Genomic DNA, 15,351 nt, shown 5'->3' with positions numbered 1-15,351 from the left:
CATTAAACAGATATACACACAAACACACACACAACCCTCCAACACAATCCTGTCTCCTGCCATTAAACAGATATACATAGAAATACACAAACACACAACCGTGCACCACCACATTGTTTTCTGCCATGAAGTAGATATGCACAGATACACACGCACAACCTTCAACCGCCACCATGTCTCCTGCCATGAAACATATATACTCAGAAACAAACACATACCACCCTCCATCACCAACCTGCCTCCTGCAATTAAACAGGTATACCCAGAAACACACACACAGGGAACCCTCCCAACCACCCCGTTTGCTGCCATAAATCAATTATACACAGAAACACACAGACAAACCTCCACTACCATCCTTTCTCCTGCCATTAAACAGGGATATACAAAAACACACACGACACTGCACTACCAAGCTGTTTTCTGCCATTGATTAGATGTACACAGAAACACACATACAACCCTCCACTACCAACCTGTCTCCTGCAATTCAATATGATATATACAGAAACGCACACACGCAATCCTCCACTACCAACCTGCCACCTACAATTCAACACATATATGCAGAAACGCACACACCTCACTCCCACCCTGTCACCCGCCATTAAACAGATATATGCAGAAACAAACACACACAACCCTCCACCACCACCTGATTTCCTGCTGTTAAGTAGATATACACACAAACAAGCACTCGACACTTCACCACCACCTTGTCTCCTGCCACTAAACAGATATACACAGAAAAACACAAACACAATTCTCGACAACCACCATGTGTGCTGACATTAAACAGATTTACACGCAAACACATGCACATCCCTCCACCGCTACCCTGTTCTGCTGCCATTTAGCAGATGTACACAGAAATACACACACACACAACCCTCGACCATCACTATGTCTCCTGCCCTGAAACAGGTAGACACAGAAACACACACACATGCAGAACCCTCCACCAGCACCCTGTTCACTGCCGTTGATCAGATATGCACATAAATACACACACACCCCTCCCCAATCACACATTGTCCGGTGATTAAACAGATATAAACAGAAACACACACACCTCTCGACACCAACACCCTGTCTTCTGCCATTAATCAGGCATACACAGAAACACATGCACACACACGCATGCACACACACAATCATTGAACAGCAAATTGTTTCCTGTCATTAAGCAATTAAACAGATATTTACAGAAACATACAGACAACCCTCCACCACCACCCAGTCTCATGTCATTGAACCTATCATTAAACAGATATACGCAGAAACACACACACACCACCCTCCACCACAACCCTGTCTCCTGCCATAAAACAGATATACATAGAAATACACACACAACAGTACACCACCACATTGTTTTCTGCCATTAAGCAGATATACACAGAAACACACGCACAACCATCAACCGCCGTTATGTCTCCTGCCATGAAACAGATATAAAAAGAAACAAACATATACCATCCTCCACCACCAACCTGTCTCCTGCAATTAAACAGGTATATACAGAAACACACACACAGAGAACCCTCCCCCACCACCCTATTTGCTGCCATAAATCAATTATACACAGAAACACACACACACACAAATCTCACTACCATCCTGTCTCCTGCCATTAAACAGGGATATACAGAAACACACACACACCACTACACAAGCAAGTTGTTTTATACCAATGATCAGTTGTAAACAGAAGCACACACACAATCCTCCACTGCCACCCTTCTCCTGCAATTCAATAGGTATATACAGAAACACACAACGCTCCACTACCAACCTGTCTCCTGCATTTCAACAGATATATACAGAAACACTCTCACACAAAACCCTCTATAACCTTCCTGTCAGCAAACATTAAACAGATATATGCAGAAACACACACACTCAACCCTCCACCACAACCTTATTTCCCGCCATTAAGTAGATATACACACAAACACGCACTCTACACTTCACCACCACCATTTCTCCTGCCATTTAGCAGATATACACAGAGGTACACACACACAACCCTCGACCACCATCATGTCTTCTGCCCTGAAACAGATATACACAGAAACACACACATATACAGAACCCCCACCACCACCCTGTTTGCTGCCATTAATCAGATATACACATAAACACACACACAACCCTCCACCATCACCCTGTCGCCTGCCATTAAACAGACATGCACAGAAACAAACAGAAACACACAAACAAACCTACACCACAACCCTATCCCCTGCGATTAAACAGAGAGACTTAGAAATGCACAAACACACAACCGTTAACCACCACATTGTTTTCTGCCATTAAACAGATATACACAGAAACGCTCACACACACAAACACACACAAAACCCCCGACTAACATCTTGTTGCCTGCCATTAAGCATATATACACAGAAACGCACGCACAACCCTCAAGCACCACCACGTCTCCTGCCATGAAACAACTTTACTCAGAAACAAACACATACAACCCTCCACCACCAGCCTGTCTCCTGCAATTAAACATATACACACAGAAACACACACACACCAACCTCGACCACCACCCTGTCACCTGCCATTGAACAGGTATACAGAGAAACACACACACACCATCATGTGTCCTGCCATTAAGCACATATACGCAGAAACACACACACAACCCTACACCATCAACATGCCACCTGCAATTAAACAGTTATACACAGAAACACACACACAGCACCCTCCACCACCACCCTGTCTCTTGCCCTTAAATAGATATACACATTAACACACGCACACAACCCAATATGACCACCCTGCCTCCTGGCATTGAACAGGTAGACACCGAAACCAACACACAACCCTCCACAACCAGCCTGTCCCCTGTCTTTAAGCAGATATACACACAAACACACACACATCCCTCAACCACTACCCTGTTTCGTGCCGTTAATCAGATATACACAGAAACACATACGCACAGCCGTAAAACAGATATACACAGAAGGACACACAAACCTCCACGACCACCCTGTCCCCTGCCATTAAATAGATATACACGGAAACCCACGCACAACCCTCCACCACCGCCCTGTTTCCTGAAATTAATCGATTTTACACAGAAACACACACACAACCCTCCACCACCATCAGTCTGTCTCCTGTAATTAAGCAGATATATACAGAAAAACACACACGACCCTGCACCACCACCTATCGCCTACCATTAAACAAACATACACAGAAAATAAAACACACAGACAGACAAACATCCCCCCACCAACACTCTGTCTCCTGACATTAAACAGGCATACACAGAAACACGCACACACCCCACCACCACCACCACTACCAGGAAGCACATAGCCACAGAAACACAGACAACCTACCCTCTACTACCACCCTGTCTCCTGCCATGAAAATGATATATGCAGAAACTCACACACACACACACACACACACACACACACACCTCCATGAACACCCTGCTTCCTGCCATTGGACAGATATACACAAAAAAAACAACACACCAAACTGTGGATATCTGATTAACGGCAGGAAACAGGGTAGTGGTTGACGGATGTGTGTGTGTTTGTGTGTATATCTGCTTAAAGGCAGGAGACAGGGTGGCTGTGGAGGGTTGTGTGTTGGTTTCGGTGTCAGTCAGCACATATGCACGCAAACACACACACACACATACACACACTCACTCACTCCAATCTCCTTGACCACCTTGTCTCCTGTCATCAAACAGTTATACACAGAAATACACATACACACACACACACACAAAACCTTCCACGAAATTTACAGCTGAGGGAACGGCAGTTACAATGCGATTCGGCAAAATTTAGGAAGTATTAAATTGGGAAGGAACCTGCAGGGAACGGGCACATTAGAAATGTGGAGCTTATTCAAGGAAACGCTCCAGTATGTCCTAGATAAATATGTACCTGTCAGGCAGGGAGGAAGCTGTAGAGCGCAGGAGCCGTGGTTTACGAAGGAAGTGGAATCTCAGGTCAAGAGGAAGAAGAAGGCTTATGTTAGGATAAGATGTGAAGGCTCAGTTAGGGCACTTGAGAGTTACAAGGTAGCCAGGAAAGACCGAAAGAGAGAGCTCAGAAGAGCCAGGAGGATACACGAGAAGTTGTTAGCCGATAGGATCGGGGTAAAGAATAAGGCTTTCTATAGGTATTTAAGGAATAAAAGAATGACAAGAGTAAGGTTAGGGCCAACAAGGATATTAATGGGAAGTTGTGTGAGGAGTCGAAGGAGATAGAGGAAGCACTAAATGAATGGTTTTCGACAGTATTCACTCTAGAAAACGACAATGTTGTCGAGGAGAATACCGCGATACACCCTACTAGACTGGGTGTGATTGAGGTTCACAAGGAAGAGGTATTAGAAATCCTGCAGAGTGTGAAAATAGATAGGTCCACTGGGCTGGATGGGATTTAGCCTGGGATCCTCTGGGAAGCCAGGGAGGAGGTTGCTGAGCCATTGGCATTGATCTTTAAATTGTCATTGTCTACAGAAATAGTGCCAGAAGACTGGAGGATAGTATATGTGGTTCCCCGTTCAAGCAGGGGAGTAGAGACAACCCTGGTAATTATAGACCAGTGAGCCTTACTTCAGTTGTTGGTAAAGTGTTGGAAAAGGTTATAAAAGATAGGATTTGCAATGATCTAGAAAATAATATTATGATAATGGATAGTCAGCACGGTTTTGTGAAGGTTATTTCGTGCCTCACAAACCGTATTGAGTTCGTTGAGAAGGTGACCACACAGGTAGATGAGAGTAAACCGGTTGATGTGTATATGGATATCAGCAACGCATTTGATAAGGTTCCCCACAGTAGGCTATTGTTCAAAATGCGGAGAAATGGGATTGTGGGAGATATTGCAGTTTGGATCAGTAATTGACCTGCTGAAAGAAGACAAAGGGATGGGGTTGATGGGAAATGTTCATCTGGTGTCCAGTTAGTAGTGATGTGCCGCAAGGTTCGTTGTTAGGTCCACTGCTGTTCATCATTTTTATAAACGACCTGGATGAGGGAGTAGAAGGGTAGGTTAGTAAATTTGCAGACAACACTAAGGTCGGTGGAGTTGTGGATAGTGACAAAAGATGTTGTAGGTTACAGAGAGATATAGACAAGCTGCAGAGCTGGGTTGAGATGTGGAAAATGGAGTTTAATGTGGACAAGTGTGAGGTGTTGCACTTTGGTCGAAGGAACAGGAAATCAAAGTACTGGGCTTATGATAAGATTCTTGGTAGTGTAGATGAGCAGAGAGATCTCGGTGTCCAGGTGCACAGATCCTTGAAAGTTACCACCCAGGTTGACCGTTTTGTTAAGAAGGCATTAATAGAGGGATCGATTCTGGAACCATTAAGTTATGCTATGGCTGTACAAAACTCTGGTGCGACCGCACTTGGAATATTGTGTCCAATTCTGGTCACCGCATTACAAGAAATATATGAAAGCTTTGGAAAGGGTGCAGAAGAGATTTACTAGGATCTTGCCTGGTATGGAGAGAAGGTCTTCCGAGGAAAGTCTGAGGGACTTGAGGCTGTTTTTGTTGGAGAGAAGAAGTTTGAGACGTGACTCAATAGAGACATAGAAGATGGCACAGTGGTTAGCACTGCTGCCTCACAACGCCTGAGACCCGGGTTCAATTCCCGCCTCAGGTGGGGCATAGCTTTAAATTAAGAGGTGACAGATATAGGACAGATGTCAGAGGTAGTTTCTTTACTCAGAGAGTAGTAATGGCATGGAATGCTTTGCCCGCAATGATAGTAGATTACCCAACTTTAAGTACATTTAAGTCGTCATTGGACAAGCATATGGACGTACATGGAATAGTGTAGGTTCGATAGGCTTCAGATTGGAATGACAGGTCGATGCAACATTGAGAGCCGAAGGGCCTGTACTGAGCTGTAATGATTTTTGGTCTATGTTCTATGAACACCCTGCCTACTGACCTTAAACGGATATACGCAAAAACACATGCATGCACAACCCTCCATACCACCTTGTCTCCTGCCAGTAAGCACATAGATACAGGAATACAGACACTATACTCTCCACCACCACCTGTCTCCTGCCTTTAAGCAGGTATATACAAACACACAAACACACACACATACACATCACTCGTCCACGACCACGTTTCCTGCCGTTTAGCAGATATACACAGAAACACACACGCACAACCCACCACCACCACACTCTCTCCAGCCCTTAAAGCCGATATACACAGAAACACGCACACATCCCTCTACCATCACCCTATCTCCTGCCCTTAAACAGATATACACAGAAACACACATACATACAGAACGCTCCACGGCCACCCTAATTCCTGCAATTAATCAGATATACACAGAAACAGACAGACACACAACCCTCCACCACCACCAGTCTGTCTCCTATCATTAAGCAGATACTTACAGAAAAAACATACACATCCCTGCACCACCACCCTAATACCAGCATTAAACAGACAGGCACAGAAAAGAAAAACACACAGACAACCCTCCACCAACACTCTGTCTCCTGGCATTAAACAGATATACACATAAACACACACACACCCTTCCACCACCATCACCCTGTCTCCTGCCATTTAACAGATATGCACAGAAACACACACATACAAACCTCCACCACCAACGTGTCTCCTACCCATAAGCACTTAGACACAGAAACACATACATCTACCCTCCACCACCACTCTGTCTCCTGCCATTAAAAGGATATACGCAAAAACACCCACATGCACAACACTCCATGAACACCCTGCCTCCTGCCATTGGACAGATATACACAATAACATACACACACCAAACTGTCTCATGCCATTAAGCACATATGCACAGAAACACACACGCACACTCACTCAAACCTCCTTGACCACCCTGTCTCCTGTCACCAAACAGTTATACACGGAAACATACACACACAACCTTCCACGAACACCCTGCCTACTGCCGTTAAACAGATATACACAAAAACGCACATGCATACACAATCCTCCACCACAACCCTATCTCCTGCAATTAAATAGATATACGCAGAAACACACACACAATCCTCCATGACCACCTTGTCTCCTGACACGGAACAGATACACACACCACCACCAGGTCTCCAGCCCTTAAATAGACATACACAGAATCACACGCACACCCCTTCAAGACAGCCCTATCACCTGCCATTAAACAGATATACACAGACAGACAGACACACACACAACCCTCCACACCGCCCTGTTATCCTTCCACTGAGCAGATATACACAGAAATACACACACACAACCGTCGACCACCACCAGTCTGTCTCCTGTCATTAAGCAGATATATACAGAAAAACGCACACAACTCTGTACCACCCTCTACCACCGACCATTAATCAGACATAAACAGACAACCCTCCATCAACACTCTGTTTCCAGACATTAAACAGATATATACGGAATTGGCTGGCTGACAGAAGGCAGAGAATGGCTGTAGATGGAAAGTATTCTGCCGAGACGACAGTGTTGAGTGGGGTCTCCCAGGGCTCTGTACTTGGGCCTCTGCTCTTTGTAGTTTTTATAAATGACTTGGATGATGAGGTTGAGGGGAGGGTTAGTAAATTTGCAGATGACACAAAGTTTGGAGGTGTCGGCAATAGTATAAAGAGCTACTGCAGGCTGCAGCGCGACATAGACAGACGGCAGAGCTGGGCTGAGAAATGGCAGATTGAGTTCAACCTGGATAAATGCGAAGTGATGCACGTTGGAAGGTGGATCTCAAATGCTGAATATAGATTAAAGACAGGATTCTTGGCAGTGTGGAGGAACAGTGGGATTTGGATGTGCAAGTACATACATCCGTCAAAGTTGCCATACAAGTGGATAAGGTTGTTTAGAAAGCATATGGTGATTTGGTTTTCATTAACGGGGGGATAGAGTTCAAGAGCCGTGAGGTTTTGCTGCAGCTCTAAAAGTCCCTGGTGAAGCAATACTTGAAATGTTGTGTCCAGTTCTGGTCGTCCTACTATCGGAAAGATACAGAGGCTTGGGAAGGAGTGCAAAGAAGGATGCTGCTTGGACTGGAGGGCTTGCCTTATGAAAAAAAGGTTGAATAGGCTTGGACATCTCTCTGGAGCGAAGGAGGAAGAGAGAGACCTGATAGATATCTACAAAATAATTAGAGGAATAGATCGAGTCAATAGCTAGAGTATTTTCCCCAGGGCAAGATTGACTGGTATGAGAACTCATAGTTTGAAGATATTAGGAGGAAGGTATAAAGGAGATGTCAGAAGTAGTTTGTTTTTAACACAGAGAGCTGTGAATGCATGGAATTCGTTACCAGTGGTAGTGGTGGAAGCAGAGTTTTTGGGGACATTTAAGCAACTTGTAGACTTGCATATGGAGAGCAGTGAATTGAGTGGTGTGTAGGTTGTTACTATCTTTTACATTAGGTTTAAACTTCGTGGGTGAAAGGACTTGTTCTATGCTGTCCTTTCTCTGTTCTCTGTTCTCTGATAAGGGTGAGTCCCCCTCTGACCACCTAGTACCAACTGCAAAAGAGTTTTAAAGACTTCATCGAGTTGCAAAGGTGTCAGCACTATACGTATGTTTTGGTCATTGTTGATTTTCTTTTCCTTGATGAGTTGAAGCTTACCGCACTTCCAATGCTACTGCTGAAACTGTTGTAAATATTTTACTCAAGGAGATTATAACCTGCTTTTGGTATTTGATTTTGTCTACCGTCTGACAAGATTGTAGGAAACTGCTGTGATCACCGCTAACACAGAGGCCCAGCGGGAGCCTCGTGGGCCCATACATCAGAAATCAATGGATAAAAAGATTCTTCTTTTTAGAAGAATCCGATTCAGACCATCATCTTAACACCTCCTGGGGAGAAAATGAATGTGGGAGAGCGGACAGACTCAACTGGTTCCAGTATTTACAACCTTGGTGCGTGTGACAATAAAAGCAGAAACCTGGAATTGTTTATCTTGCTTCTGAAAAAACAGGTTAGTAAATTTTGAAGATCATAGATATTTGTTCCTGGTGTTCATGAAATGATCTAGAGCAGAGTACGGTTCCCTGAGTATGGTCTGACTTCTGTGTTATGGACTGTGATATTCTGCTCACATCATCTGAACAAATACAAAGAAATGAGTACGTGACAAGATGTGCTGAATCTGATTCTGTGAAAAACAGAAGCCGATGTAATGAAAAGAGACATAAGAGTGGGAATGTAGCAAATTATTTTCCATACTCGAGGAGAGTGGTTCCAGGATTCAATATCTGTATAAGTAGACTGAAACAGCATTGGATGTTATTGTATTGCATCTTTTGCATAATGGTGCAAAAGCACGGAACTTTTGTATAGAGGGGATAACTTCAAAATCCTCAATGAGGCAAAACACATAAATGAGGTAAACAACAAAGTAACCACACAATTTGGTATTACGTCATGGGGTAAACGTCCCTGCTCAAATTTTGCTCAAAATCGCTCTCTGTCTAATTCTTAAGACTGAGATTCGAACAATGAATGGTCTACGTCAATAAAAACTGCTCTGGTCTCACAACTTCATCATTTCAAACGCCCCCTTATATATGTCTGGCAATAGTAATTGATCCCTCACTGCCTAACTTCAGCACACGTAGAGACGAAATAGCTATAAGAACAACAGTCAAGTATGTGACTGCGACTTGATCCGATTCTGTTGCAGCCAATCGATTCAGCTGTAATTGGAATTGCTTCCACCTTTCCTGTGTCGGTAATAAGATTGCATAACTTAGTGGTGAGTTTTCATGCATTCAATTAAACCCAGCATCCGTTCTCAGCTTGAAATTTACAGGGATATAATGACATGAATAATGACACGGGCATCGTTTACTGGAATACAAAGACGTTAGGAATGACACGGCCATGATACCATGTCGTTCGAAACGAAGGAAATGAGGTTTACTAGGAGATAAAGCCACTAGAAACGAAAAGAGGTGGTTTAATGGGCTGATGGCATAGATAAAGAATAATGCGGGAGAAATCAGGAAAGACTTAGTTGTGTCCGAATAGAGGTTATCCAGCTGATGTGAAGATCTTAAGAGTAAATATGAGGGTAATTTCCTCGTTTTGTTGAGTGGAAACTAGACGTTAGAACTTCAAACCCAACTTGGCTCGATAAATAATTTTTTCAGGCATTTTATATTCTGACAGTTATTGATTTCGGAGATGAATTTTCAGAAATAAAAACATCTTAGGTGCTGATTCCAGAATATTCGAAAAGTGTGAGCAGGCACACAATGAGTGAATTAAACAGCGACAGTGATTCTGGGCTGCAACTGAAAATGTTAAGTGTAAGAAAAGCTAATGGAGTTGGAAGGTGCAGCAGCTCATTCTACATGAAATATTATTTAATACAAATGCACTGATCTGTTTGGGTTGGCTCTGCAATGAATGGAAGTCGGTTCGCTCAGTTCACTGACGAACTGGTTTGTGAGAAAGGTGAGACCAACAGCGTGGGATTAATTCTCTCACTGTCTACCCGTCGTTTGATATGATCATGGCTGACCAGACACGTCAATGTCTTTGCCCAGCTCATCCATAACAACCTGTTGTACAACGGGATAAAGACAGTTAAGCATTCGAAAATTTCTGTTCATACAGGTAACATGAAACATATTGCATTCATCAATAATCTTCACCATTACTACCTCCAAGAACGTGTTGCATAGTGGGTTTCTGCACGAAATTTGCAGGTTTTGTGGATAAGCCTCTGATTCTGGTCAGATCATGTTTCAAATTATATGATTCCGTAGAAACGCACAACCATGAAGGTAAGGAATTTCCTCTGATCAGTAGCAGGGACGGGAACTCCAGACGACAGGAATTGGCAATGAATCAGCACAACACTCAATGATTCAGCTGAAAACTGAACTAAACTCCAATCCTAGTGCGGTTCAAACCAACAAACATTGAATAGCAAAGTTACCAAATTTGTAGAAATCTAACACGCTTTTCATTGCGCCACAGAGCTGCACTCGCCACAATTTTACTGCACCCAAAGTTGCGGTTGTCGTAGAGAAAATGTCGACTATCACCAGGAGATGCGGAGAGTTTTTCAAGGAGTCGATCTTTTATTTGCAAAGAAAAAAGTGACATTCAGAAAACAAATGCTTGAATCCCCCCGAACCTCAGGGTCCATGGCATAGAGTCATAGAGTCATTGAGATGTGCAGCATCGAAACAGACACTGCTGTCCAACTTGTCCATGCTGACCAGATATCTCAACCCAATCTAGTCCCACCTGCAGTCACCCGCCCCATATCCCTCCAAACCCTTCCTATACACATGCCTCTCAAATGTTGCAATTGTACCAGCCTCCACCACATCCTCTGGCAGCTCATTCCATTCACGTAAAACCCTCTGTGTGAAAAAGTTGCCCTTTAGGTCTCTTTCATATCTTTCCCCGCTCACATTAAACCTAAGCCCTCTAGTTCTGGACTCCCCGACCACAGGGAAAATATTTTGTCTATTTATCCTTTCCATGTCCCTCATAATTTTGTAAATCTCTATAAGGTCACCCCTCAGCTTCCGAAGCTCCAGGGAAAACAGCCCCAGCCTGTTCAGATTCTCCTTGTGGCTCAAATCCTCCAAGGCTGGAAACATCCCTGTAAATTTTTCTGAACCCTTACAAGTTTCACAACATCTTTCCGATTGGAAGTACACCAGAATTGCACGCAATATTGCAACAGTGGCCGAACCAATGTCCTGTACAGCCGCAACATGACCTCCCAACTCCTTTACTCAACACTCTGACCAAAAAAGGAAAGCATACCAGATGCCTTCTTCACAATCCTATCTACCTGCGACTCCACTTTCAAGGAGCTATGAACCTCCACTCCAAGGTCTCTTTTTCAGCAACACTCCCTAGGACCTTACCATTCAGTGTATAAGTCCTGCTTTCCCAAGATTCAACCTCACACGAATCTGAATTAAACTCCGTCACTTTATACCTTTTCTTTAATCATGTCTTGTTAGCTTATCAGAATGCCAACTGTGTTAGTCAGAATTACCTCACTCCAGCTATACAATAAATCAATGGTGCTAATTCCCATTATCGTTCTGCTTCTGTCACTATGATTTTTCATAATTTATTCTACTGTAACTATTAAGTATTCTATTGCCACCTGTGCTCAATGAACCTCCGTCCCAGACTAACCTGTCATGATTAGATATTTAGCTACCCCATCTATTACAATGTTTTCCTGTCCCAAGCTGACTCTACTAACTGTTAATTAGATATTTAATGTCATATCCTGCTACAAGTGCCTCAAGCAGGCTGACTCTACTATCAATTAATTATTTAAAGTCATGTCCTAAGTATGTACTGTAACGAAGTTTCCCAAACTGCCATGATGATATTTAGAAGGCGAGACTGACTTTACAAATTGGTATTATCTCAGCCTGCCATAGTAACCTTTCAACCCAGTCTGACTCTGCTAATTGGTGTAGCAGCATTCCACTATTCTTATCCCATCCTGCCACACTGGCCCCATTCTGCCCTAGTGACCTTTTGACGAGTGTAGCATTCCGCAGACCACTTGTAACAAAACGCCAGTAGTTTCCATGCCTTTACCCTTCCCATGCTTTCATGCTCTGTATTTTCTGTACAGTGTTCAGTTCTTTCATCAGATATCTGTTTAATTTCACCCCAGTTTCCAGTACCTGGTCCTTATCCATGTGTGCTCTAGCTTCTCCATTATTCGGTTAAGTACTCCTGAAATGTTTTACTGACTCATACCTTTACCACACGGTCACACAGTGAATTCCAAATAAACAATACTCTAAGAGTGAAAACGTTCTTCCTAAATCTCGTCTGAGCATCCTCTCCCTTGTGTTTGATGGAGATCCCTGGTTGTTAACTCTTCCCAGAAGAAGTTTGTTCCTATCACACATACCGATCCCCTTAATGTGCACCTTAATCACTTCCCCACTCAGCCTTCTCCGCTCTCAGATAAAAAGCCTGAGCAGAGCCCGTCTATCTTCGCCACGGCGATAGTGTCGTGCTGGAAAAGTACAGCAGGTCAGGCAGCATCCGGGATGCTGGAGAATCGACGTTTCTGGCATAAGACTTTCATCAGGAATGAGTCTTGTTGGTTGGGGCTGGGAGATCAATGGGTGGGGGTTGGAGTTGGGTGGAAAGCGAATGTTGGAGCGAGGCAGGGGTGAAGGTGATATATCAGATGGGGAGAGATGTATGGGTCCGGAGCGTGGTGCTGAGTTTGATGCTTCAGACTGTAATAATGTGGGGCGAGGGGAAATGAGGAAGCCGTTGAAATCCACATTTTTTCCGTGTGGTTGCAGGGTCCCAAGCCAGAATATGAGGCGTTCATCTTCCAGGCGTCAGGTGGTAACGGTTTTGTGGTGGCTTATGCCCGATACGTCGATTATCCTGCTCTGCACTTCACATGACAGGAGAGATGTGAATAACAAATACTAAAAAAAGGACAAAGATTTATAGATACAGTGTTAATGGAATTAGACACAGTGGATACAGAAGCCACTTGGCCATTGAGTCTGCACTGTGCCGTGGAAGAGATTCACACTGCCCCACTCTATCTTTCTAAACCCGCATTTGTGATCCACCTACGAAAATAGAAATTGCTCCAAAAGCTCAGTGAGTCAGGAAGCATCAGTGGAGAGAAATCAAGGTTAACATTGCAAACTAAAAACAGTTCCGAGGAAGGGTCTGTTGACCTGTAACAGTCATTCCGTTTTTCCCGAGCTGCAATTCTGACTTTTGTCTCTGATTTACAACACTTACAGTCCATTTAGACTTTGTTTACCATTGACCTGAATTGCACACCTTTGCACTGTGCGAAGGTATCGGAACAGCCAGAGGAAACTCACAAGGAAGACAGAGAGCATGAGAGTGCAAATTCCACACAGTCACTCAAACAAGTCTGGAATCGAATGCCGGTTTCTGGCGTGGAAAGGTGCAGTTCTATCTACTGAGCTATCCCAATATGCAAGCATTCATCCTGGAAGTGAATTGAACCTGATCTCACGCAGTGACAGGCGGTGGTACTATCCAGGAATCTTATGCCAAAAGAAGCCTATTTGGTATTGCTTGAAATTAACATTCGCTTAACTATCTGAACACTTCTTAAAATCACTTGGCCTATAGCCTCGTCTGACTTGGCATCACAAGATTCACATCTGATTACTTCTGAAAGTTATGAGGATTTCTGCCTCTCCAACCTTTGCATGCACTGACTTCCCGTTTTCAACCAACCGCTGTTTCAAAACATTTGTCTGCGCATTCTTTCCTTTTCTATCCTTAAGTGTATGCCACCCTCCCCTCCTCCCGTGATCGATCTCACCATCAAAGAGAAACGTTTATTTCAGTCTACACCATCCATATTCCTGATTATTTTGTACATCTCCATCATGTCTGCTCTCAATTTCTTCTGCTATAAGAAAAACGCCTCCAGACTATCCAACTTCTCTTCCGAAGTGAAACTCTTCTACCCAGACAATATCCTGATAAATCTGTCCTGCATCATTTCCAGTGCTATAATATCCGTGGTATCATGCGAATTGCAGAACTGCACACAATAGACTAGATAGCGCCAAATGAGCAAGTGAAGTAAATGATGTAGAAGTCCACAGAAAGAGGTACTTTCAAATACATTTTCTTTTCCTCACTGCTACCCTGTGTCCTTTTCCTGAGCTTGATGTTCCAATAATCTATGGTCCATGTTGTAAAAGCTGCTACATGAGAAATGATCTCGCAACCACCGTATCGAAATGGAATGATTGGTTTGAAAGTGAGGACGTAGTTCTTATATGATGGTACAGAGGCGCATGAAATGCCAAAGCTGGGAGTGTTCCTGGTCAAACGCGGGGAGGAAGGGCACATTTGTCTCCGTTTATTAGATTATTAAGATGCAACAGCAGCACTGCAGACTGGCTCAGCGGAAGCGTGCTGGAGTCTTAAGCGAGAGGTCGATTAATTGAAAGCATTCTCTGAAAATTTCCTTAGCAATGCGCTGTTTTGTCACTTTGACAGTAAGAGCTATTTTTGATCACATCGTCTCCAAATCAGCCTTTTGCTCCAAGTAAACACTCCAATCCAGCGTATATCTTTTATTCCAACACAGCCGCATGTCATATTCGAATTCCCTCTGTGCTAATTGGAATTGACAATGTCATTCTCTGAGATGTAGCAATGTAGCATGAAGTTGGTCGTGTAGGGAACACAAAAGAACAGAGAAAACAGAAAATGTACAGCCCAAGAACTGACCCGTTGGACGTCGAAGCCTGAGCTGATCCACTTTCAAAACCTATTACCCAATTCCAAACCATCTGT

The sequence above is a fragment of the Chiloscyllium plagiosum genome, chromosome 11 (assembly GCF_004010195.1).
Source record: "Chiloscyllium plagiosum isolate BGI_BamShark_2017 chromosome 11, ASM401019v2, whole genome shotgun sequence".
NCBI classification, from domain to species: domain Eukaryota; kingdom Metazoa; phylum Chordata; class Chondrichthyes; order Orectolobiformes; family Hemiscylliidae; genus Chiloscyllium; species Chiloscyllium plagiosum.
The sequence above is the reverse complement of the archived record's forward strand: the minus strand, read 5'-3'. Positions refer to the sequence as shown.